The sequence below is a fragment of the Aquila chrysaetos genome, chromosome 2, assembly GCF_900496995.4.
Source record: "Aquila chrysaetos chrysaetos chromosome 2, bAquChr1.4, whole genome shotgun sequence".
NCBI classification, from domain to species: domain Eukaryota; kingdom Metazoa; phylum Chordata; class Aves; order Accipitriformes; family Accipitridae; genus Aquila; species Aquila chrysaetos.
Genome location: NC_044005.1, coordinates 8,209,706 through 8,236,216, shown reverse-complemented (window position 1 = coordinate 8,236,216; position 26,511 = coordinate 8,209,706).

Here is a 26,511-nt window from a genome sequence, read left to right as displayed (position 1 = left end):
AAACATTTTCAACAGAAATCAAGGGAATCAGGGTTTCTTAGTGTTTTTGGTTTGGGTTGCATTTTGTTGGTTGGGGTTTTTTTCATAAAAAGAGGGATTCTGCTCTTCTTGAAAAATTTCAACTTGCTAGAGAAAATGGAAAACCAAAGCACTTGGATTTTGAAAAGTTCTCAGATTTCAGCCAAAAAAATGACATGTGTCTGGCATGATGTTGAAATGCCACATGCTCTCTCCATCTCTCTGGGTTGGGTTTCCTATAGGAAGCACGGAGACAGGATTCAGGAGGCTTAGAGGGGTGGTTTGGGAGGAGGGGGGATCCGGAAGCCTCGGGAGAGAATGGGTGCACAAGGCGTTGAACTAGAGCTCCCACGTTGTGCTTCAGCAACATTCCTAACCAGGCCAGGAGGAGGAAGTGAGCATGTGTTTGCTTTATTTGGACAGGAAGAAATAAATAGCTTAAAAATTGAAAGTTTCTAGCTTTATTGGCTGAAAAGTCAAAAATCTTCCATAGGGAAGCCTTCCACCCCCTCTCTGATCCTCGACCACATTTGTTTGACCAGGTTTTCCGGGTACTGGCATGCTGGTGCAGTGTTTCTTTTTAGGGAAAAAGAGGAGACTGTAGTCTGTCATATCTGAGGGAACTGGGTTACAGACAAGAGACAGATGACAAGGGTGGTTGGGCATGGTGTTGGCAGGGTGTCAAGGGGAGCTGGGAGGGGGTGGGAACCATCTGCCTGGAGAAGGAGGTTGCTGAGATGGAGGTAAAGGGGGTGGCAGAAGGAGAACAAGTTTGTACTGCATTTCAGAAACACTTTTGTTTTAAGTTTGAGAGTAGGGTAAACGTGGACCCACTTGTAATCCACACATAGGGCAGTTATTAATGATGCTCAATATGAGCTTGTTTTCATTGAACAAAAGGTGGGTGAACTCACACTCAGGAAGCTAACATTTGCCTTGCCTCATAAGGGTTATGGCAATATTGAATCGGCCTGCGGGGAAGTGAATTTCAGCTACGAAAAAGTTTAGGCCGGATGACTCATGCTCCTTCTAGGTATACATGCCAGAGGGTCTAATTGTAGGAATCTGAATGGCAACCAAAGATTTCTTCCCAGGTTTAAGTTATCCTTTCCCTGCATGCATCATTCATCCCAGTATAAGCAGCTTCAGAGAGAAAAGGATCAGGTGTGTCTGTGTCTATAACCCTAAATGGGAAGGAGAGTAGAAATCAGATCTTTGCAAGTTTTCTGGCCTTACAGAGTAGTGGGTATGCTCATGAAAAAAAAGCGTACATTCCTAGTTCATACCAGCCTAGGTAAATGCTAAGCAAGGAATTCCAGCTAGGCAGGACTCAGAGAATACCAGCTATAACATAAGCTTGAGGAAAGCAGAGCTATAGACCATCCAGGAACAAGAGCAGGGTGAAGAGGAAACCAAATTCACAGAAATAATTGATAGGGAAAGTGGCATTTTCTATGTCTGCGCAAAATATTCAACTAAATACTAGTGTTCTAATATGAAACTGGGAAATTAGTGTCAGGCAAAACAATAAAATGTCATGGAGCTGCAGGACACTCAGGATTATGAAAAAATGACAAATCTTGGTCAGGAGCTTAATAGAGAGGTGAGATGAGCCCAGGTGAACAGAGCTCTCAGATGGGTTTGTGAAAGCTTTTCCTATCTGATAAAAAAAAAGGAAAAACTCAAAAATGTCAAGGTTTATAAGAACTTGAAGCAGAATAGAATTCTTACAGAAAGAATAATTGAAAATCACCAGGAAAGCTAGAAAGGTAGAAGACAAATAAAAAGGGGCTTACCAGCTACTTTGCCTTTACATCTTGGCAGACCTAGTTCCAGCCTTCAGGATTTGCTGTGGCCAGCTCAAGGACTTCCTCAGTCACAAAAAGTCGGTGAATCCCCCCTAATTCCAAGGAAGCTTTTTGTCTCCATCCTCTGTGAGGTCTTGTGCCCATGCTCTTCTCCGACTCTTTGCTGTAATGCTCATCCTGTTTTTCTCCTCTTATCACCTGCACCCTGGAAATGTCCTTCCTTGGTCAGGCTCCGCTGTCCCCCAGGCACAAAGTAATCTCCCTCCCTCCAGAGCTGCCACTCAAAAAAATGATTCAGAGGGACATAACATACAGGCTCAAACCAGTCCCATCAGACACTGCCCCTTGCTTGCTTGGAAATACAGCTGCCTGTAAATTAGCAGGTTTTGGGCTCCTCTCTTTCCATACCCAAACCTCCAGGCAGAAATATGTGTTCACGAGCCAGAAAATATGTATGGACACATCTACTGTCCAGGCACTTCACATACCTCTAAAACTCAACCTGTTCTGGAAGTTGGTCACTCATCTTCCTGGATGAAGAACACTGATAAAGACAGGTCTTTGGGGAAATTTTCTGAGTGGAAATGTAGCCATGGAAATACAGATTTGCTTATTTACCCTCCTCAGGATAAATGGATGGGGAAGATGGGAAAGATTGAGGTTCAACACTGAGTCTGGTTCACAGCCAAGATCCTTACACATTAGAGGTCTGTGACACAGGCAGGGTACAGACCTGGAGAGGTGTCTCCTGCATGCCCAGCCAGAGTCAGACTGGCTGGTAGTGGAGTCTCAGCCCCTCCTCCCCTTTCTGCCTCTCTAAAGAAAATATCATTATAAACAACCCACCTCTATGGTAAACTGTAGTTGTGAATGCATTGTTTCATCAAAATGTTCAAAATTAAATATATTTCTGAACTTGAAATCAGCATAATGTTCAAGTATATGCTGAAATCCTATTGAGGTCAAATTACTCAGTACAGCCTACTCTGTTGCATTATCTTAAGTATTTGCATTAAATAAAGTTAGACTAAGGGTGACATATGGCAGCTCATTTCTCCTGTTTCTGAAATCCATAAATCTCCCCATCCAGAATTCTGAACTCATTCTTTTAAACAGATCTGACCGTATCACTTTCCACTCAAGAGAAAGACCAAGAAAGAAAGATACAGGTGGCAGATATGCAACATCTCTTCTTCTTCACAGTAGTAATTTTCATATGGTATGAAACCATAGGTACGGTTTTATTTTCTTATACAGTAAATTGAATAACAAACATTTGGATTATCTCAGTATTAAAAGAATAAAGCTGGTTCAGCTTTTATCAGAATCTGAAAATACTGAAAGGGGGAAACAACTGGAAATCTTATCAAATCCCCCAAACCCAAATAAATCTAAGATAAAATCCATAAAAAATTATCTTTGCTCTGCTAAGCACCGCAGTGATTGCGGGACACCTGTTAGATAAACCTGTGTTGGATGGGAGGTCTCTGTGGAAAAGAGAAGTTAATTGCTGTCACGAAGGCAAACACAAAATTTCATTACAGGGATGAATCCAAGTACCCAGTACATAACCAACCCTCCTGCAGTCAGGCTGAGTGGACAGTATCCATGTCTGATGTCCTGAAAATATTTTGGCATGCTATAGCACAAAGGCCTGTTTCAACCACCACCAGCAAAGCCACTCAAGAGCAAGAGATGCCTGAGGGTCCCAGCCCTGCCTGGGGCTTCTGCTCACCCACAGGGCCACCCTATGTCCTCGTTTGGGCTGTTAATTGTTCAATACCCACATGAGTCCCAGGGGACACAAGGGCACATCTGTGAGTGATGTGAGTGCTCCAGAAATGGAAATGTGTTCAGGTAAATCATTTGATCAACACTTGCAAAAATGAACACTTCCTCTCACATAAAGGGAACCAATTACAAAGAAAAAGATGAAATTTGTCAGGTAATTTGTTCTCAATGATTAATTCAACTAACTCTAAACAATTCCATTATTTAGTCTTCCTGTGTCCTGCTAATCTGAACCTCTTTTCCCCACCTCCCAAGAAACCCCGTGCAAAAAAGCAGAGGAATGATTAATTTTTTAGCATGAGACAGCCTGACCTTGTACTCCATTAAGCAGAGTGTTTCCATAGTTTCCATGTAATTTGTCATGGATGAGTTCACCTATGTACCAATCAAACTCTTTATATTACCAGACTTGCACAGAAAATTAAATGTGAATTGCTGCTGTTTAATGAAAATGTAAAACACAAATTGAAACTTTAAAAAACAAACATTCATATTGTTTGTAGAAGGCCAAAACCCACTGCCTGCCTCTGTGAACTTGCAGGGCTTTTCCTCAAACGAACAGACGCTGCGGCATCCTTAGCATTTCTGAGGATGTGAATAAAGCAGGAACACCTTAGGACAAAGCCCAGATCCACTGCGATCCATAGGATTTGGGCCATTGATTTCAAAGGATCATAAGGCTTCATAGCAACTTGTTAGAGTTTAATTTCAGACCTTTAATTAAAGGCTTACTACCAGAGGTCCCATTGCTCAGGGCAGACATTAAAGGTCGTTGCTCGCCTAAGGATTTACAATCTTGTTTGCAGTTCTCCTTTCTGCTGGAGCGAAGGCAAAAGCTCTCCTGATAATGCCAGGAGAGCACAGACGTACAGCTCGGCAAGGTCCGGCACCCCATCCCACCGAGAAACGTCGGATGGCTGGGGGAAACCAATGGAGGAACGGAACAAAAGAGAAGGTAGGAGCAACATGGGTTTGCGCGGGTGAGGCGATGCATGAAGTCAGTGCTTGCTGCAATTGTGTTTGCTTTGGTAATAGGGACGACTGATCTGATAAGCTGTGGTACACTGCACTTGCCAGCATTAGCTGGCAGCGATCCAGAGGTGTAGCAGGAGGATTAAGGAGTGGCTTTGGGATCAGGTTTTTTTTTTTTTCCTCAGCTAAGTGCAAATGAGAGAGGCTGGCAAAAGGGATAAAATGTTAACTCAAAAAGTTTTCACTCTCTTGGCCGCTAGAAAGGATTAATACAGTTTCCTGAAAAGGTTTTTTCTAAATCAGCTGAAGGACTTAGCTGTGAAAAAATAAACAAGAGAAATGTTTTGATTTAAAACAAGAGCTCTTTCCGAATGTCACAGTCCACACTTAAACAGGAATGTTAGCGTTTTCTCCCCTAAATTTGCTGAAGGAGAAGAGGTCATGGTGAAATACAACTAAACACCAACACAAGCAGAAGAAAACTTTCTGTGCAATCAGTTTCACATATCCAGGTGTGTTCTTCCCACATCTCCATGTGTAAAACACATGAATGATCTTGCTTGAGCAACCCCTCAGAAAGTACCCAGGAGCACTGAGCACATGTGGACTCCGAAATTTGGGAGTTTCAAAGAAAAGATTGAATCGTTTTTATAAAGATAACAGGAGAACAGATTGTGCCACCCTTTCTTAATGTACTGGTAGCTGATTTGAGAGATAAAAGTATACTGCAGTCTTCAAACTCACCTCCAAGCTGGATGAAAACGCCACTGAAGCTGGTAGAGCTGATAGAAAAGGATTTCTACACTGGGACAGTTCCTCAGGCAATGGAAAATGTCTTCATTCCATTGATTTCAAAAGGGCAACATCAATTTAATCAGACAAGGATTGGTATATGGAAAAATGCTGCAGGACCCCCAGGTAGGTGCTTAGTTGGAATTGCCCAACCAGGGAGTCAACACCATTTGGAAAAGTGATAAACAAGAAATTGCTAATGCTATGATTGGGAAAGAATAGGTGTGACTGCTTTCATCTCCCAAACCTGTTCATCTGTAAGGACAAGCAGTAGCTAATTTTCTGCTGTCCTTGAGAAATCAGTGCTTCCTGTACTAATACATAGGCAACAGCCACTGCAACATAGATGTGTATTGGCACTCTTGGGGGGGAAAAAAAAAAAAAAAAAAAAAAAAAAAAAAAAAAAAAAAAGCCAACAACACAAAACTATCTGTAAAGAGCTAACTGTACAAAATCAGATTAATGTGAAGAAAATTTCCCCACCTGCAAATTGGAAAATTTTATCACCAGTTTTGATGGGATAAAGTTACATTGGTGAAATAAACCTGCAGTGTGAGCATGTGCACGTGTGTGCCTCTCTAACTTTATTGTGGTTTTAGGTACTGTGCACCATGGTGGGGGAATGATTGATATCAGTGATGGTAACTCAATTCTACATCAGCATAGAGTCATCAATCATCTGGCACTCTTAAAAAAAGCATGAATAATGTTCTATTGATGTTCTGTAGAGCTTCTCCTTTCTGATGTTATGTATTATTGCTGCAGCTTCTTCCAAAATTGTAAAGATTTTTATTGTTTACAAAGTGAATTATGCTTTCATATCTTTTGCCTTACTGTTTTCCCGATTGCTTAGCAACAAGTCTCCACAAAGAAAAAAAACAGAGCACACTTTCTTTCATGTAATACATCAGCAGCATCTCTGGTACAACAGTGACCTCAGACAGCTTAACACCCAGGATGCATTTGGTCCATTATGTTAATCCTGATGTTCTGTAAAGAGTCTATATACGTTAATATTTATTTATTGCCTTTCTGGATCTGTAACTGTTCTAGTCCTGGGGCTACAGCTTTATAAACATAATCTTCCGCATTCAACATTTTTAAAACTGCTACTCATTTCCAGTTTTTCCCTTTTGAGAGAAATCAGCCCAATTCCAGAACTTGAGGGAGGTCAGACTTGTGCTAGGTTGAAAAAACGTGCAGTTACTGATCCAGCAAGTCAATACGCGCAACACTGGAAACAGACTTCTGTAGCTGTAACCAATATATAGTATCTACAAAATTAGTGTTACTGTTGTTGTTATTTTAGACTCAACCAACCACAGTGATGCCCACCATGCAAGAAACATTTATTTGTACCTTGACAGCTACATCTCCTTTCTTTGGCTTAGAGTGAGTCCATGTCCTAAACTGACTATTGTTATATGCTAGATGGAAGACCAGTAGGTGTAAAAGTCTTCTCTGTAGGTATTCCATGCTCCCAAAAGTATCTGAATGGAGAAAGATAGTCTGGGTGATGGCGATGTACAAGAAGTACGGGGATCAATCAGAGAAAATATCCCAATAACATGTGAAAATAAATTACAACTTTTCCAAACAGCACAAAGGGTCAAACTGGAACACCAAGGAGGTGCCAGCTGTACACTGCCAAGGGAAAAGGGCTGCAATACCTAATAATATTTTCTATCTTCAATTTTAATGAACATCAAGCTGCTATATTCAATGAAACGCATTCCCAAATGGGAAGGTTGAATAGGTTTACAAACTTATATTGGTTTTAGAGTGCACTGAGTCAGATGACTTCCAAGAGAGGCTAGTGCAGCTCAATCAATCTTTAGTATAATTCACAAGATACACAACAAATACATAGTGCGTACCCACAGGCCAGAACACCTGTGCATTGGTTTAACGAACGTGCTAGTGGCTGGAAGTTGTAAGTGCTATGATATTTTGGTTTAGTGGAGGGTTTCTGCTACTCAGGTGACAAAAAGACCCTAAGTTTTCATGCTGAAACTCCTTGCCCCTACTGCCATGACTCCTTGGTGTCTATGTGCAACACTGCTTCGGTACACCCCCATGAACTAGGTAAAATCCTAAGTGTAGTTCCCCTGTTGTGCAGAAATGAAGACATTTCATTGAAAACCTATTACCATGTTCAAAGCAGGAGAAGTCCTAGAAGGTTGTGTATGTTACTAAGGAGCCCACATTTCCAGTTTGTAAAGCCCTTTGATTTAGCATTTGGGTGACAGCTATCCCATCCCTGCTAAATTAGCATGGTGGTGCCTTTCCAACATCTGACAGACAGCATTTAAATGGCTTTTGGGAGTGAGTACATTTTCCAGATGAGCTGTTACTGGCTCCTTTGTCCATTTCCGCAGCTCACATTTTACATTTCCAGGTGCATTTAATTTGTTCATGCAAAGTACAACTTGCCAAGAAAAAGGGAATGCCCAAATATGCTAGTGGAGTTGGACATCCTTACAGGGAGGTCTAAATATCGTATGTGCAGGATGGATACTAAGGACCTGGAATGATAAAGTTCTTGAAACTGCGGGAAGATTTTCACATCCCTTGGGGCTTATTCTAAAGAGCAGAACCCGTATTTCTTTACCTTGAAATTTCTTTACCTTGAGCTAATCTCCTCTGAACTTATCAAGGCACTTAGTGCTTTCAGAGCACAATATGCACATTGTGACACAGTGTAAAAGGAAGGTGAGCAATAATTGTAAGGGGTTCTGGTAGACACAGGATGTACAAGACTCCAGGACATAATTAATTGCCAATAATCAGCCCTACTAGCATTGCAGCAGCGCAGGGACTGAGATTTTCCTCTCCTGCCTTTATGATGAGTGCTATTAGTCATATTCACAGGGTAATGCGTGCTTCAGTTTCGCTAAGTGAAACAGCTATCAAGTAGTAACCATGTTATTCCATAAAGTTCGACTCCCGAACACTTGATAAAAGGTTCGGCAGAGGAGTAGCTCCGGGATATCCTGTGATTTGGTCACAAGCCCTGTGTAAGAAACACCCTCAGGTTCCACCCCTTCAGAAATGGGACAGAAAATACATTGTTTCTGGGAGTCATCACCTGACTCCAAGTTTTCCCCTTGTTCATGCACAAAGCATCACCGATTGCCACACTGAGAAAGAGCAGCCAAGAATTTACCTGTCTCTGCTCAAGGCTCACCCATTCAAAAGCAGCAAGAGCAGAGAACAGAGGTGGCAGATGATAGAAACTGTGCTCTGTACTCCTACAGCCAAAGGCCATGCAGACCTGGAAACAGATGTGTGTAGTCCAGGAGAAGAGTCTTCAGCATGGTAGCTCTGTTCTCTGCATTAGAAGAGACTCCTGGTGAGAACTGTGAAAGACCTTCATTTCTTTCAAGAGAACCAGACATTGCTGGAGACTCCAGTTCAAATCACAGTTCAGTATGAGCTGCACAACCTCTCATAAATTACCTGGATCTGACAGGGATCTCAGCTTCCCTGGCTGAAGATAATCACTCCACTTCTCTTCTTTGCAGAACTTAGCAAGCCTGAAGTCCAGTGAAGACTACAAGGTGCTACAAGGCAAATGAGGACCACAGAAGCCTCCAGATAGATGGACCTCTTAACACCTTACACAGGCAAGCAAAAGCATTTACAAGTACTCTCAGTGCAGTTTACCCCTGTCCATTCTGCCCATTCTCATGTCTGGAAAGGTGTCTACATATTTATGGAAAGGCATATGAGTCTCAGGGATACCTTCCAGAAGCACACCAGAGCAAGTCTGGGTGGAAATAGCTCTGCCCAATAGCAAAGGTATTTCTAAACTAATACAGACATCCCCGCACAACTCATGTACAAGGTAAAAGAGCATTCTATGCAAACAGTTCATATTCTGTAACTTTTTTCCACATTTGCCAGTGTAGGTAAAAGCCAGAAGGACTTACTCCAATAGCTTGCTTCAGTGCTGTAACAGTCTTTCAGAACTAAAGCTGAAAGAACCACTACCCCAGGCAAACAATACACAGCAGCATTTAAGCAGCAATGTGAAAGCCAATATCCTTATTTGCAAAGTAATCACAGCTAAGGAAAGTATACCTGAAGGGTATGGGCAAGGCAATATGGGAAGATGAATTATTCCCCAAGGGAATGTTGCATTCTATGCATATTACTTTTACACTGAGGAGTCCATTACTTTCAGTACCGTGCAAGGAGGCTGGCAGAGAGTACTTCAATGGCCATTATTAGTGCTGATTTACAAGAAACCTAAAGTAATTTTTTAAGTATTGCAGGTTGGAAGAAGACATTAAAGTGCAGTAATCTGCACGCAAAGATAAAATTAAAAAAAAAAAAAACATGTTGAGCTTCAGCTGCAGCTCCCCCTTGAATTGATTCACCTGAATTGATGATGAACAACTTGGGTTTTGCTGCCTGCAATAATTCTGCCCTGCTTTTGCAAACTTCTCTATGTAAATGCAAGGAGTCTGTGTTGATTCCTTACAGGCAAATTGATCAACCCTTGCATATGTACTAGGTTAGGGTCATGCCTGGTCCTTTCTTCTTCAACCTAAGGGGGTTTTACCTTCTTTAATGTTTCTTCAGCACAATGAACAAATCTTGACTTACTACAGAGTAAGGCCTCCTATCCTGAAAGATCAGAAGACACTTAGCAGAAGAACAAGCACAGGAAAAAAAAAAACCCACACCCAACAAATATTTCAAATACCCAAGAATCAATCACTCACATTGAAATGCAGAGTCCTTCAGGACATGCCAGGCTGCCCACACACAACCCCCCACAAGTTTAACAGAGAGAGAGGACGTTTGCATCAAACAGAAGTCTCGGAGGGAACATACTGAGGCGGTTCTGAAGGCATATTGAGCCACCAGAACACAGTATGTCACTGGCAAGATTTCCTCACCCTTTGAGCTATTGGGCCACAAGGCCACTCTGGGCTGGAAGCAGTGTAAAGACTGTAGCAAATGACTACAACAGCACTAACGAGTCATACGTCTCAGCTGGGCTTCCTAGTCCAGGCAGGATTCCCACTAACTCATGTACGTGATCTCTGAGCAGAGAATAAGGTCTTGTCAGTTGTGAAGGTGAGGTGTGACTTGGTTGCACTAGGATCTATTTACAGGCTCCTCGTTACCCAGAGTGGGTCACCTAAAGTCTGTTTGAGAAAACGTCTAGAGTCTTGTGGAAGGATTTTTATGGCCATGGTTTTATCACCTCCTTCAGTCCATGACATTTTCGGGAACGTGCTGACCACAGAGATACAATACCTAAAACGCTAACTCAGTGAGGAGATGCACTACCTATTTCAATAGAGCTTTGCAGGGTAACCACAATTTTTCACGGAAGGCTTACACCACTGCAGGGAACAAGCCTGACTCTGCTTGGGTAAGGAAAACTGAGAAGATGAAGCAATAGAAAAGGTGTTGCTAACCTGAAGAGCTGCCACCAGATTTTGGGGGACTGGAAAAACGATGGACAAACCCAGGAGAGGTAGTAAGATATACCCTGTCCTAGCAGTACTTTGGATAGTTTGCATTTTAGCCCAATGTGAGGGAAGAAGGAAGGAAATCCATAGTTATTGTCCTGATTCCTTGTTGCTGACTGTACACTACTGTAAGTACTACAGCTGGGTGAGTCATTCAGAAGAAATCGGTAATTTGACATTGTTGACCCATTTCCATTTCACAAATCACTTCCACCATGATTTTTTTTTTTTTTTCACAGTTACATTTCTGCAACAGTCTTTCTCAACTTCTGTCAGAGTGAAGGCTGCTCATGAATTATGTATTGTTCAGTACATACAGTGTACTGATTTGTCACCAAATCTAGAAGGTGATGTGGAGGTTCATGGGTCAACTACAAAATGAAAAACAAGTCAAATTTCTTTTGCTAACTTTTACCTAAATATGTTCACATAAGACTCTCAGACACTTTACTGCTTTCATTAAAAATGTTTTTAACCAAAAGGTTTGGTTTATCAGTAAATGCAGAAAATTAATTTAAAGGATCGTATAAACCACAAGAGCAGGCTCTAAGACATATTTGCCGAAATACGCCTTTGAGTGGATTTCTGTTCTGCACATGATTGGTGGTCCTTCTCAATCAGCATTTTTTACACATTCTTGGAAATAAAAATGCATGCCAATAATTCTAAATCTGATTTTGTAATATTTGTATCCAAAATATCCGAGTAATTTGCCAACAATACTGAAAATATATACATCTCACAAGCCTTTATTCTTTATAACCTATAAAGGGTACAGCCATCAATTTTAACACTTATTTGGTACATTACTTCTTTGCCATGTTGCTATCATAATCATAAAATGCAATTGATGTACCTTCATCCACTGTTCCTTTTAGACAGGTTTATTAGCTAACCTACAAATGCTCAAAGACTATGTTCCTTTTACAGAGGAATATTTTATCAGCATATGTTTCAAAATGAGAAATCTATTGCAATCCCATTTCTAATCTGAATATGGCTTTAGAATTAGCCTTCAGACAAAACTTCCACAGCAGCGTATATGCTAAGTGTTGCATCTCAAACTTGTTTCATACTTATCCCTTCTAAGAATCTATCATCTAAATATTTATTTATTTATTTATTACAGCTCCGCCAAAAAGTCAGTAATAATCTTTCACAAACTGTTTTATTTATTTTACTGTTGGCAAGACAATAGATCATGTACCCAGTTTTTATTGCATATGTAACTGTATGAAATAATTTGCAGATTCAAAGCAGAACAGCAAATAATTATGATGATAAAATAATGTTGGGAAAGGAATTTATCAAAGCCAGTTTATTGCTCAAATTATCAGCAAGCAATTTGAATTTGGACTAAAGCAATAGTGGTCTAACTGTTTATGCTAATAGTTTTGCCCTGATTTTATTGCCATTCATGTAAATGGCAAAGTTTCCATAGAGAGCAACTGGCAGCAGAACTAAACCTGACCTCAGGTTCTAAACCATGTACAGAAGATTACCACCTGAAAACTGCAAAAATATAAAGGTTGGTTTGGGTTTTTTTCCTTGAGAAGAACAGGGGTTGATTTTAATTGACCAGATGAAAATCTGAAATTATCCTTTCCCTTCTTGCAGAGGTAAAAACAAATGTCCCAAATGTCTTTGGGTTGAATGTAGATAAAGTCAAGGCTAACATGTAGCAAATCAACACTGTACAAGTTACAAATAATCTTATTTTTCACTTTCAGAAAAGCCAGCGTGAAGTTTAGCATGAAATTAGCCCATGGAAGTACAATTTCAGTTAAAGCAATCACCAGTGTCAGTCTGCAGACTGAGAAGGTCAACTGCCTTTAATCCAGTTCAGCTGGGAGATGAGCTGGAGCAGAAAAACCCACGGTGCCAGGCTGAAGAGGATGTCGTAATGTGATGGGGGCTTGAGAATTTCAGCAAGTCTCACATGGAGGATGAAAGGAGGCATTTTTCATGGGACAGGAACTGTGAGAAAAAGCTACAGCGGCACTGTGTGGACTGCCAGGAGGAGCAGCACTTCTGAAATGCAAGGGGGACTGGAGAAGAGTAATACTTCACCTGTGATGACATGGGACTGGAATCAAAGATACACCATCCCAAATTCTCTATTTTAAACCACTGGCAAACTCCCCAGAAAACATAAGACAGTCTAGGTGTTAAAACTTCAGTGCGACTGAATCAGCCCTATCCCTAAACAGGGATCAGCTGTGCCACCACAAGAAGCCGACGTTGCTGCAGAGATTGCGGGAGCACTTTGCTATTTCGCTCAAGCTGGGAATCTGAACACCAGTGTCTATTAGTTTATGCCAAAGAAAACCAACCTGGTCTGCTGATCAAAGCTTTGGAGGTTTGAGCTCAATTTAAGTCTCACCTTCATATTTTTAGTGGCAAATGAGTGCTACCAAAAGGATCAGAAGAGGCCAGAGGAGAATTCACCACTGATTATGAAATTAAAAAGAATACTCAAAACATTTCAGTCTCCCAAGTTAATGCTGAGCAGAAGCATGTGGGCAAAGGTGCATCTTTCATTAAAAACACTGCACCAAAGTGAAGCTTGATCTATTATTCAATCAATGTTCTTTTGAAGCAAATGGTTATTTTACATCAAACCCTTTTGCTTTTTTGTTTTCTTTTTAATGCCATGTCTACCGAGGGGGCAGGGGCACTAAATATCTCTGGACAGCATTCATTCAGCTGCAATAAGAAAGCAGGGAAAGGAAAGGAACAGTCTATTTATAAAGCTATAGAAGACACAGTAGTGGAGCCTTTTGCACTTTCTGTGGGTGCAGACAGATAAAAGGGCTTTGTTTAAATTTATTTTTTGGATGAGACCACAAGGAAGTTATTTCTGCTTCTGACCACATTGGAAGTCCATTTTTGCTGACAAGAGAGGCCTCACAGGTATATCTGTCCGTGCTTTTATGCAAGGAGAAGAGAAAAGCTGCAGGAAGTAAACAGAGCCAGAGACCCTGACAGTGCGGAGACTGAGCAGGGAGAGCTGACAAGACAAATCAATAGAGAGCGTGCAGGTGTCTGTAAGACAAAGGCTGCTACAGAATAAGTCTCTGTTGGAAAGGAAAGGCATATGGCACATGGTTATCTATTAAAAGAAATAGTCTGGCAATAGTGTAAACTGGAAGTCTGTCCTTTGAAATGACTTTCAGGGCACTGCCCGTGATGGTGAAGATGGTGGAGTGGGATGAAAAGCAAAGCAGCTTTAAGTGGGAGAAGAGCTCCCTGCCTATGAAAGGGAGAGATGGCATCAGTGAGAGACGCATGTGAGCTAAGGCAGGAAAGCAGGAGACAAAACAGAAGGCAGCTTTGCAAAAATAGCTGCCACTCAGAGACGATGGACTGGCAGGGAAGTGTGTGTGTGCGTGCGCACATGCAGTGGGGGGCTGCATGGAGTGACAGCATAGAAGTGGTTTCTGCAGACAAATAATTTTGGAGGGTGATTAATGTGTGCATCCCAAGCAGTACCACCAGCTGTCTCAAAACTGAGGAGTTTCAGGTTCTTCCTTTAGAGAGACCAAGAACAGCAGTTTACATCTGATCCTGTCCTAGAATAGCCCAGGCAGCAGCATGAGCCTCAGTCATTAATCAGGAAAATGCCTCCTCTTTACAATCCAGATTTGCCACCAGCAGAGAACAAAGCTAGATTAGGAACTGAAGCCCTGTCTTCCAAAGTCAGTGGGAAACAACATAGGGACTTCAGCTGGCTTTGGGTCAGGCCTTTGGGAAGGATGGAACATACTGGGATACTGGGAAGTAGGACACAGGGTTCAACAGTGCTAGTCAAAGGACAGACACAGAAGTATCTAGCAGAAAAAAATGCTTACTACATATAGTTTTGCAGGTTATCTGTGCATGCTGTGTTTGGCTCACTCCACCTTTCCTCACCCACAGGGCATCAGACTGGTAACAGCACACAGGGCAGACTGGTCATTCCTGGTCTGGGAAAGTTTCTGATCACAGAATGGCTGAGGCTGGAAGGGACCTCTGGAGATGGTCTAGTCAAAGCCCCTTGCTCAAAGCATGGCCAGGGAGCGCAGGCTGCTCAGGTCTGTGTCCAGCTGGGTTTTGAATAGCTCCAAGCGTGGAGACTCACAACCTCTACGGGCAACTTGTTTCACTCTTTGACCACATTCACAGTAAAAAAGTTTTCATATGTTTAAACAGAATTTCCTACCCATTTGTGCCCAAAATGCAAGGTCTAAAAATACATTCACATAAGCATGGCCCATCTTGGCCCATGCTACGACCCTCTTGTCTTCCTCAGGATTGCAGAAGGAACAGTTGAACAAGTGCAAGATGTGCTCCTCTTAGGAAAGGCTTAATACTCCGCTAAGAGAACACAAGAACATCCTTATGGTCAAACCACACTGTTGGTTTTGCAAATAACATGAGATGAGAAGAGACCTCTGTCTGTCTCTCTTGAGGGAGGATCAGCTGTCCACAGCCATCCCCGAGCAACTGTCCCTCATCTTCTGTCATGATGGGTGGTAACCATTGCGCTTTATAGAAAACGCACGCCACCCCAGAGCCTAGCTCACAGGGAAGACGAGGGAGATAAGGCTGCTGTGCTACATACCACACATTTAATTATAGCAGCATTTCCAGATTCCAAACTGTCCAGGTTTCCAGGGGAAAGGGGAGGAGGATGGGAGGGGCGGGGAACAAAAACAAAGCTCAGAAAAAAATTGGGTCGGTCTTCTTGGGGACATATTGTGCCACTTTGGTCAGATTTTGCTGTACGCTGTAGTTATGCTGCATTCAGAAACACCACTGAAGCGTCTGAGTTTGACCATGCTATGTTTGATTTTTTGCAAGAAGCCTGTTTGTTCAGAGAAACCATGTGTACACACAGAAGCAGCAAGCTGCAGGAAGCGCTGTTTCGAGGGGAACCATACTTTCAACACAGCCATCTCCATCATACTCCATGAAGGAGGGGCATCCTCAACGCAACTACGCAGTTTGTCTTATTTTGCTCTGCAGTGAAGTTAACTACATCGCATTTTAAGTCTCCTGTTATGCACTGTAAATTCGTGTCACCGGATACACGTATATTGTGCTGTATTTAGCAGGACTTCACTAACTAAAATGCGTATGTGAACTGAAAGGTATCATTTCTGTCACTCAAAGGATTATTTAGCACAACTTATTTGGGCAAAATGGGAACAAAATATTGAAGACATACTGAAGTACTTAATTTCTACCACACGTTATATGTAATTCTGTTTCCTGTACTTCATCTTTGGATTGCTTGATTTACATATTCAGGTATATTAAATATGTTTTTGATTTCTAAACCTAAATAGGTAGAGTTTTCTTCATGGGATAAGAAATGCTTCAAAACACCACAGAACCTTTTCACCCAATGTTGCCTGACTCTCCAAGGTGAGCGTTCTTTGTTTCCACATCCATTATGGTCTGGATTCCTGCAGTCAAATGACTAGCCAAACTAATTTATTTGTTTATTTTGGAGAGCAGTAACATTTGCAGAAAGCTGGCATTTTAAAGCTTGCAGAATCAGGTCCCACCAGAAAGCATCTTTCCCTCATTTTTATGTAAGCCTGCCCCATTCTGCCTGTGTATGTGGGACAAGGACACATAGAAGAGGAGAAGGGAGCAATTTACAAAACTGCTGAAGCAATAGTACTAAGGACAATCCACCCAAAGAAAGAACTGTAGCATTTTCCCACATGCTGTGAAAACCCCTTACCAGTCTGCTCCAACTTGTTCCAGATACATAAGCAAGCTGATAAACAGCTCTTGATGATTTTATTCCGCTAACTTTAATAATGCTTTAATATAGCATTGACAAGCTTGTGCCTTGTCATCATCAAGTAATTATTTAGAAGCTGCCTCATGGTCAGGTTTTGTAGCTTAGTGTTGCTGTATGTTTTTCAATTGTCAACAATTGAAAAATGACAAATATTAAAATACCTTACCTAAAGTATCTTTTCTTATCATGCATTGTGATATAAAAAGAACTGGGGAAAAAAAAACCCCAAACATTTCATTGCATATTTATGCCTTTCAAATTCTCAGGTTATTGAAGAACAGGAATGGAGGAATGAAACGGTATCCTCATTGTGCTGGTTCCTTTTATCATCTAGATGTTCAAATCAAACAGTGAGATGCATAAGTACATATTTCTTTTAATAAATGGTTGCTTATTGTGTTTTACCACATTACGTAGTGTCTGCTTTAGAAGACTGGCACTTTCACCTATCATAATGTTACTGGGGGCAAGATTTCAGATACAGTTTAGTGCATGACTGGAACAGAGAAACATAACAAGATTCGAGGACTGGAAGTTGAAGTTAGAATATATTCAGGCAAAAAGCAATGAGCAAAACGTGAGGTGTGTTTAACCACAGCCCAAGCTAAAGTATGCCACATGTTACCCTCTTTCGTTTGAGGTCTTTCAATCAAGATTGGGTATCTTTTACAAAAGATATGTTTTTCTTTAGAGCTCTAGCAGAAAAAGGCAGAAGAATATTTGAGAGAGAACCCAAGTCACATTTTTAAAAGCCTCAGAAATGTCCTAGCTGAACTCAAGCATTGCTCTAGCGTTTTGAGGCCAGAATCCAAAAGGACACAGGCGTGATGTCAAGGTCTGCAGTATGTAAAAAATACTGTTCAAAGAATAAAATTCACACTACTTAGTTACACATTGCACAACGATTCGCACTTCAGTACGCTGAATAAGTGATACTTAAAAGTCAACCGTTGCTGAAGTCAAGAGGACACGTATCAAACTGCCACACTCTTGGACGTAGGTCTATATTTGGGGATTGCAGAAAAGAACATTAGAGAAATCAAAATTCAGGTTGAACTCTTCTGCACTTAGCAGCTGACATGCCTATCCTGATTTCTGTCTTCTGTACAACAGTGCACAAATTAAAAAACCAAAGTCCTTCTGTAGCCAAGAACCTAAGAGTTGTAAGGTCAGAAGAAGAGCAAAGAGGACAGAGATTCGTTTGTTCGGTGCCAGGGAGTCAACAGACAACAGGCAGATCTGCATACCAATTTCTACATCTTTGGGGGAATATTACTCCTTCAAAGATATGCCAGATTGAACTGTAAGAGACATAGTTCAATGTTTTTCTCAGTGTTTGCTCAAACAGATTTCACAAAGAATGTTCTTTTGTATTCAGTGCTCCCCTGAATTATAGCTTGAAGATGAAAACCTGATGAGTGCCTGACCTCAAGCTAAAGTCTAGCCTCCTTATTGGTCACTTCTCTTTCATAATTTGACAAATATGCCATTTTTCTCCTGTTGGAATATCTTCTCATTGACAAAATACCAAGGGCAAAAAAAGCTCACTAACACTTGCCATATCTCTTTACTAGTCCTTAATGTTCTGTGTAAAATTTCATGTTATCCTGCAGTTTTCCCAGCTCAGAACTGCTTTGACGTTTCTCCTCCCTCTTTTTAGGGTGTTTCTCCCCAGGCCTCTGTGCCCTGCAGTTGGAGCGTGTTTCCCCACACTGCTTTTTTCCTTTATTGGAGCTCATTCATGATGCTTTCTGGTACTATGACAAGTAACCTGACCAACATTGTCAATAGTTTATTCTTGCTTCTCCTCCCAGGAAAGATATATGATTCAAGGAACATCTTATTTTAAATAAACAACAACAGCAGCAACAAAAATCCTTGCTCTTGGACTAGAGGGAGCATTAAAGATGAAAATAACTTTGGCAGCATTCTGGCTGACAGCAACCTTCCTGTTGCTGCTCTTTGGTCTCCAGCCACATCAGTGCTGGTGGTCATGCCCCACATCTGTTCCTCAGTATGTTACCACAACCTAGAAAGCAACTTTAAATTTCCTGTGTCATTTCAGGAAATGCACAACTCTATTTTGCAGATACTTTTCCACTGGAAATATACCAAGCATTACAAGAATTGATACCAACCACTGCACTAGTCTATCAGCCTGATTTTGAAAGCCAAATTATCCTCATTGCTCTCTGATTCCTACTCCTGTTACAAATCCCAATTTTAACATTAAATTCCCCCATTGCTAAGCAGAATAGAGAGCAACTCTGCCGCTTTGAAAGCCACAAGTAATGCTACTACATATCCAAACATGTTATACTGCAATTTGCCTTCTAAATCACTTTTTGTCAGCAATAAGCCATTACCATCCCTTTTCCCCAAGGAGTTCAGGCTTATAATTAACATATTCAGCACCTGCACAGATTTTGTTGCTGCAGCAACCCCTCTTCTCTCATTCCCCACCCCATACATACTTTAAACTCAAGTTTTACTAATTAGTACAGGCTTCTCTCACATTACCTCTCAAATAGCAAAGTCTTTCACCATAACTCACCACTTCCATTCATTACAGATTTCACTATCCCAGTAGGGTACAAGCCCAAGGGAGATTTGCACCATTGACCAAGATACAAATCTGGAAAGCCAAGTGACTACAGCACATGGAGGAAAGAAAGGAAGATGTTCTTTTGCTAATGTTTGAGATCCCCATGAATGTTCATAGAGGTTTTAATAGCAATGCAGCTGAGCTGGAATGGGAAAGTGATAACTTAACATGAAAAACTGAAGAATTTCTGTGTGTAATCAAGAAACAAAGACACTAATTCTTATTTGCACCTCTTGTTAGCCTGATCTCCACCCACTGCCATGTCTAGAGTGCATTACTTCTATGTACTGGTTCCAGGGGGCCAGATCACAGATATGCACCAGAAGTAAAATGTGGTGAAGGAGGAATCCTACTGACTCACCAGATGGAGTCTGTGAACGCATAGTCCCAGTATGCTCCCAGTCAGAACCACAGCTTTTGTGAGGACCCAGAGGTAAGCTCTGACCTACAAAAACCTACATGAAATAAGATCTGCATACTGAGAAATTGCTTCATTCCCCCAGCACAGCAGAGCTGGCTGGATTTGCCCTGCCAAAACCAGCATATTGCTGGCAAGAGCCTCCGAAGGTCCCCACAACTTTGCGAGCCTTCCTTCCCCGGTGTCAGAAGCGAGTCCTGCACCAAGCAAAGCCAACCTCTTGGAGCAGGTGTTCACTCAAGGCTGGAGCCTGACGTTTCTTTGGGGAGACAAAGATCTGAGAAGTTTTTGCAGTAACACGAATGTGTCGAATAGCTTTCTAACACAGGAGAGCAGACGCTGCTATTTCTGTATTATAGCCTTAGACAGTAGCCAAGATTCTTCCAAGGCTGCGCAGGGTTTTGGGATGTCTCTGTTTTGGAAGACCTCTTAAAGAAATGCAATCTTAAGAAAGGAAGCTGTAAGCATTCCTTCACAGGGAGGGAACAGCATTCATCTCAATGCACCTGAGAGGGATCCCAGAAGCCAGGGCACTTTGATTTGTATTTTAAATGGTACCAATAGATGGCAAAACTTGGATATATAGTTCCATACCCTGAATGAAAATATTCTAAGAACGTCATTTCATCTTTCCATCACTTTAAAGGGTTAGCTTTCTAGGAAGAATACTGATATATTTGATAGAAAAAGACAATTACTTCACAATAATTTACTGATGTTTTATGGGGAATATCCCTTCGGTTAGCCTAACTGCTTCAGATACAAGCATGACTGCAAGGAAAATTTACTCAGATATTAATTGAGTACTTCATATAGCACATTACTTTGTTAAACATCCCTCGTGTTTTTTAAACATATTTTCAGAGATGCATAGTCTAACAGAGTACAATTAGCTTAATGAGATTTAAATTACACTAATGGACTTCATTAGGAAAAAAAGGTTATAAAGTCTTCAGCAGTTATTCAAAGGCTCATGTTAACATAAGGAGACAAGGCTCCCAAGCTTCCTTCACAGTCAGCAAAGAGAAATAAATTCCTGTAGAGAGCAAGAGTCAGTCCAGGAACCTAATTCACATGTCCTGATTCAGCATCAGAGGATCATGTCTCTCATTATCAACTCTGAATGAAGCCTAAAGGGGCCACCCTCCCAGAAAGAGAATAGCCTTTGTGGTTGTCCACAACCCTCTACAGCTACTTATATATTTTAGGATCTTCACTATTATTTCAGAACCTGGTATGGAAAGAAGCATTGTGATTAATTGGATGAAATCCATTGATATACTCATTTTCCATAGAACAGTAGTGACCAAAGCAATTAAAAATGTCGTTTCCCATATTTCATAAGTAGACTGTGAGCCTTGTGAGATCCAATAATGGAGCTCCTGGTAAAACAAAAGAATGAATCTTGAGCCAAATGATTGCTTCTTGAATCTATTTGGCTAAAGCATAAAGTGAGCCCATTACACCCAGTCAATAACAGGATTAGCGAAAGTAAAGCAGAGAACAGGAATCACAATACTGAACTCAAAGCCTTCTCTTACATTCTGAGTTATTTTAAGAACATAAAGATTTTTTTCTATTTTTTCTTCTTTATAGATGTTATAGAACATTTCAGAAGTGAGTAGGGAATTATTTTAACGATTGAAAGGTTTGATAAGCTGTTCTACAATGAGGAATTTACTACTATATAGAGAACAAAGCATGACAAAGTTTGTAAATGGGTGCAGTTTGGTATGTAAAGCTCTACATCATATGATTATACATCTATCAGTGCCTGAAGTCTCCTGAAATCACACAGTATATAGTTTCTTATGGCTACAAATGGCAGCTATGAAGGATTAAACATTCCCATGTTTCTTTCTCAGTGGCAGTCTTTTGCTCCCCTCTGAACCTCATCTAATGACCAAGAGAACTCTGTGGATTAGGTACCACTGTTTTATCCTCCCCTTTGGGATGTGGCATTCTGGGGCTCTTGTTCCATACTTTTTGTCGTGGTTTTTTTTTTGGTTTTTTTTGGTTTTTTGTTTTTTTTTTACCCATGGTCTGGCTTGCAGTCTGCTGCCTTCTACCAAAGCAAAGACAAAAGCCCTCTGTACCGTGTCATCTGTCATTCAGCAGACACATCCAAAAAGCCTCATTGCTGCACTGATGAATGTTTCTTCTGCACAGCCCTTCTTCTGACCATCACATTGCTGGCAAGGACTTGCAAGCAACTGGCCAATACCCCATTTTAAAGCCCAATATGTCTTTCTCCATTTAGCAATAAGAAAATTGGTATCACTTCTTTGGTACTGCTTAGATCTTTCCAACCTAGTTTTTTGTCAACTCTGATTACACCAAGAAGGCCAGGAATCTTCCTGTCCTCTCCTCCATTGGTAGTGTTGCCTCTGAATTGTCCTATGGCACCCTCCCAGCTGATGTCCTCTTATGAACTTGGCAAACCCAAATCCAGTACAAATGCAAATGTCTTTCTGCTGCTATTCTAGTAGTTTGTGTGTTTGCTCAATCAGTCCATATTCTCTTCCTTGCCTTCCAACGCCAGACCTAGTTCCTAAAAACGATGAGCTTAAACAGCTTAACTTTTGAAGGGAGCTGTCATAACCCTGAAATCTTTTTTTGGTTGGTTGGGGCGGGGCGGGGGGGAGTGTTGGGGTTTTTTTAACAACACACCGTTATTCTGTTGGGCTTGATGCTTAGGATCCCACTAATAGCTTTATCAGGCTTTATATCATGGTTAAAATGTTGCTGCAGCAAGGATTGCCTCTACATGAAAAAACAAAGCTTATACTGGTTTTTGTTTGGTTTGGGTTTTTTGTTGTTGGTTGTTGGTTTGGTTTTGTATTTTTTTAACTATTAGATGAAACAATCTAATTGGAAAAATAGACAAGATTTTTGGTATTCTTGGTATCAAAGGACATGACCCTGCCATCTGTCTGCTTAGCAAGATCTAATTATTTCTTCGGTTTATTAGCTCATTTCTCAGACTGATAACCCCTTGACTGCTAAGAAGGACCAAAGTTGTTACAGAGAAATGTGTTCACATAAACCAAACATACTGAGTTAATCATCATCACAAGAATTTGTTTAAACTAACTCCAACCTAAACCCCAGTGTGTTAAAACAAGATTAGCAGCAGGCAGGATGCCACATCATCTTTAGAAACAGCTCAAAAACCCCCTTTCATCTTCACATATACTTATTAACTATGTATTGTGCACATACTCTGACAAATATGGAGTAGTTATTTGGTTAAGATAAGTGTATTAGTTTGTGTCACAGTAATATTAAATTACGTTTACTTAATTACAGCAATATTATATAATTTAAAAGTATTGCACAATATCTTGTATATTACCAAGTTCTTTCATCTAGTCAAAAAGGACCCCGGTTTAAACAAGCTGGTCCTTTGGAAAAATTGTCTGCATTCCAGACCTCTCACTTCAGTGTCTCTCTTATTCTGTTTCCTAATTAATAAATCAGACATTAATTATTTAATCAGACATTAGCCACATCAAGGGCAACTTACTTTTGCCATGTATTCCATGTCATACCAAAATTAAGCCTCTGCTTTTCTTTACCTCGTAAAGATTTTTAGTTAAAATTAGTAAGCTATGAATAACGTCTTGTTTCTCCCCTGTAAATTCACCTGTCTCCTGAGAGAAAGTTATAATTTGTTCATCAAATGTTTTGCCAGTTTTCAATTACATATACCAGCTTCCAGTGAGTAAGATTAGCCTTATGAAATTTTAAGAAACAATCCCTTCTTCACATATTTCCCCACATCAACCTGAAGCTATAAGATCAGCCTTTGATTTCTTCTTGATAAGAAGAAAAGCTACATGCTCCCAAGTTTCAATACTATCCTGGTTAAAGCATTGCTATATGATTTTCTCCAATATCTATCATTTGTATATCACAAAGCATGAACAGGAAAAAAAAAACCCAAACCCCTACAAATATGCACAGACAACAATACCATGGAGACATCTCCAGGATGTGAGAAATCTGAATCCTTCTCCTGAACTAAGGTGCCTGTGTCTGTCTTGGGTGTTAGAGCAGATAGTGTGCCAGAGATGTCCAATTAAAAGAAACTGGAAGGGACTTTAATTGAAAATGGCCTGTATGAGCCTGGAAAGGCTGACTTTAGGCTAGAGCACAGATCTAAAACTTTAATAGGAGAAACCTTTGCAGCACTTGCATAGCATGTTTGGCAAAGCTGGTGATGACAATGGGGTATTCCTATGCATACAAAGTCAACTAAAAGAACATGGAAAATGCAGAAGTAAGAACACAAGAGCCAAAATGTAACCTCCGTGGGACCCAAAAAGCACCACCTGAAAAGCTTTCAGGTTTTCCATGTTTTAAAACAGAAGATTTATAGAGCAGAAGAGCATTTGCAACAGAAACAGCAATATCTTTTCAATTGAAGAAATGTAAGTTTCCAAAATGCTATTTCTGGCTCAAATCACTACCTTTTTATTGGCAACACTCTGAAGTTGTAAAATGGGGAAAATTTTACGAATTCCAGAAGTTGCATAGTGCAAAGAATAAAAAGATACAGTCCTCTTCAAGCTTGCAGTGCCACAGCAGTTTAGTCAAGAGATTCCCCATAAGCAGAAAACAGCTTTGAGTACCAAAATGCATCACATCATCTGGAAATTTATCAAGATGTTGACCAGAAAGTCAGAAAACAGATGCAAATTGTCCCAGGAAATCAGCTGTCATATTTCAAATAGATTGTGAAGGAAGTGCGAGAATCAGGTATTTGAGAACAGAAACATGAGAGATTTTGTCGTTTTCCTTGACAACTGAACCTTCAGCCAAACACATCCTGGATGCAGACATTAGTCCGAGAGCCACTGCTGAAGGAATTAACACTTCCACAGTGGATGTAATACTTCAAGCATGCTTTATTTTGTAGTTATTTGGAGGATGAGCTGTTCTTAAATTCGATCTCGTTCCTACTGATAACTCTGAAACAGACTTTTTGTCTGTTTGGCACCAAGCACAAACAGGGTCCCAGAAGGACTAAACCCAACTAAGCACTGAAGAGTACAATGTCAACAGAGCACCCGTGCACAGGTGAAACCATCCTCATTAGAGGTTTGTTTGAACAGATTAAACAGACATCTTCAGAAAATGGCTTGAGCAGAGTTAATTGTTCAGAGGGCCTTTACAGCTCTAGAGTTTGGGTTCATTGAGTATGAAGTCAGCGTTAAACTGCTGTTGCCATCTTGTTCATTTTTTCCCCAAGGGTCACGCTAGCGATTTCTCAGCCCATGCTTATTTTCCTCTACTGGACTAGAGACCAGAAGACTCCTCTCTAAAACAGATCCAAGCCTGGGAAGAGTTGAACTGCAATATGAGAGTCAGAGGTGGCTTCATGCATACAGGGTCTAGGGGGAGAGGTAATGCAGGAGGGGTGGCAGAGGTAAGGTGATCTTCATGTGAGATGACCCAAGACAAGGACATGGGGCTTTAGCTGTCCAGCTTGAGAGAACTCTTCCCTCATTGTCTTTTAACACTAAGGTAATTCCAGGGACATTCCAGGAACATGAAGACTTTTTGGCTAACCAAGATAGCAATCGAATGCAAACATTCACATTAGGGAGCATAAGTGACAGAGCTGCTAACTGGCAGTTCCCCGTAGCTTGTTATGCTAACAGGAGTTCAGCTATTGCTATAACAAGGATAGCATTACTGACAGATCCCCCGCACACAGGATACTGAAATCTTGACCCCTGTGAAGTCGGTGGGTGTCTGTCATTAAGTTAAGTGGGGACGTGACTCCGTCAGAACGCGCTAATGTTTCTTTTTTTATTCCCCACACACATGCATATGCGCATATGCACCCCTTCCTTCAGAAATACTCAAGTCTCAACAAAACCATCTTTTCTGGATCAGTCACACATAGAGTACCAAGAGAAAGAAGTGTCCTTCAGCAACCCGCTTTCTATGCAGGGCTTACAGAAATAGGGCAGCCCAGCCTCTTCAGATAGCAGCACGTATACCCCTAAGGTTTGCTGAAGGGCTTTTCAGGTGGCCAAAGAAAACTCCTAAACAAGCTGCAGTCTCCTCTGCCAGTTGGGGCAGGTAATGTGCACAGAGACAAGATAGGACTCCAGCACGCCAAGCACATGACAGGACTGGGTCTTCTTGCAGGAGAAAGCTCTCTGTGTCAGGCTTTGTTAATCCAAAGGTCACGTCCACGGTGTAGCTCTGCTGGTAGCATCACTCTTCCTACTTTTCAAACCACAGAGACCAACCCAAGTGATGATACTCACACACAATTGCCAACAGGCAGAAGAAGCTTTAACATCAGGCCAAGAATCCACAAGACACAAAGCTAACACAGGGGAATGCAGAGCGTCTAGAAGACTCAGGAGTTAGGTTTGTGGCCTGACGGGTCTCTTCAGGTGCTCCGAGTGGTGCCCAGTTTCATCGCTCTTTTCCCCTCCCCTAAAGCCACCTATGCATTGGCTCTCCCTGCCAGGGCTCTGCCTTGCTCCAGGAGCTGCTGCTCCTCCAAGTAACACCTGGCATGCCCTTAGCACCAGTGCTGACTTTCCCAGGAGACCCTCTGGGCAGGACCGCAACGCGAAGCAAAGCTCGCTGCATTTACTGAAACATATGTATTTTCCACCGTTGGCTCTGTCAGGACCGCTACTAGGAACCAGTTAAAAAAGACACAAAAGTAGCTGCCACCACAGCAGAGAAACATGGGTAAACTTCTGCTCATTGTACCTGCGTGAGCTACTCTCTGCTCTTTGTGCTTTTAATCTAAACCTTGCATAAAAGCAACATGCAGAAAAAATGCCTGC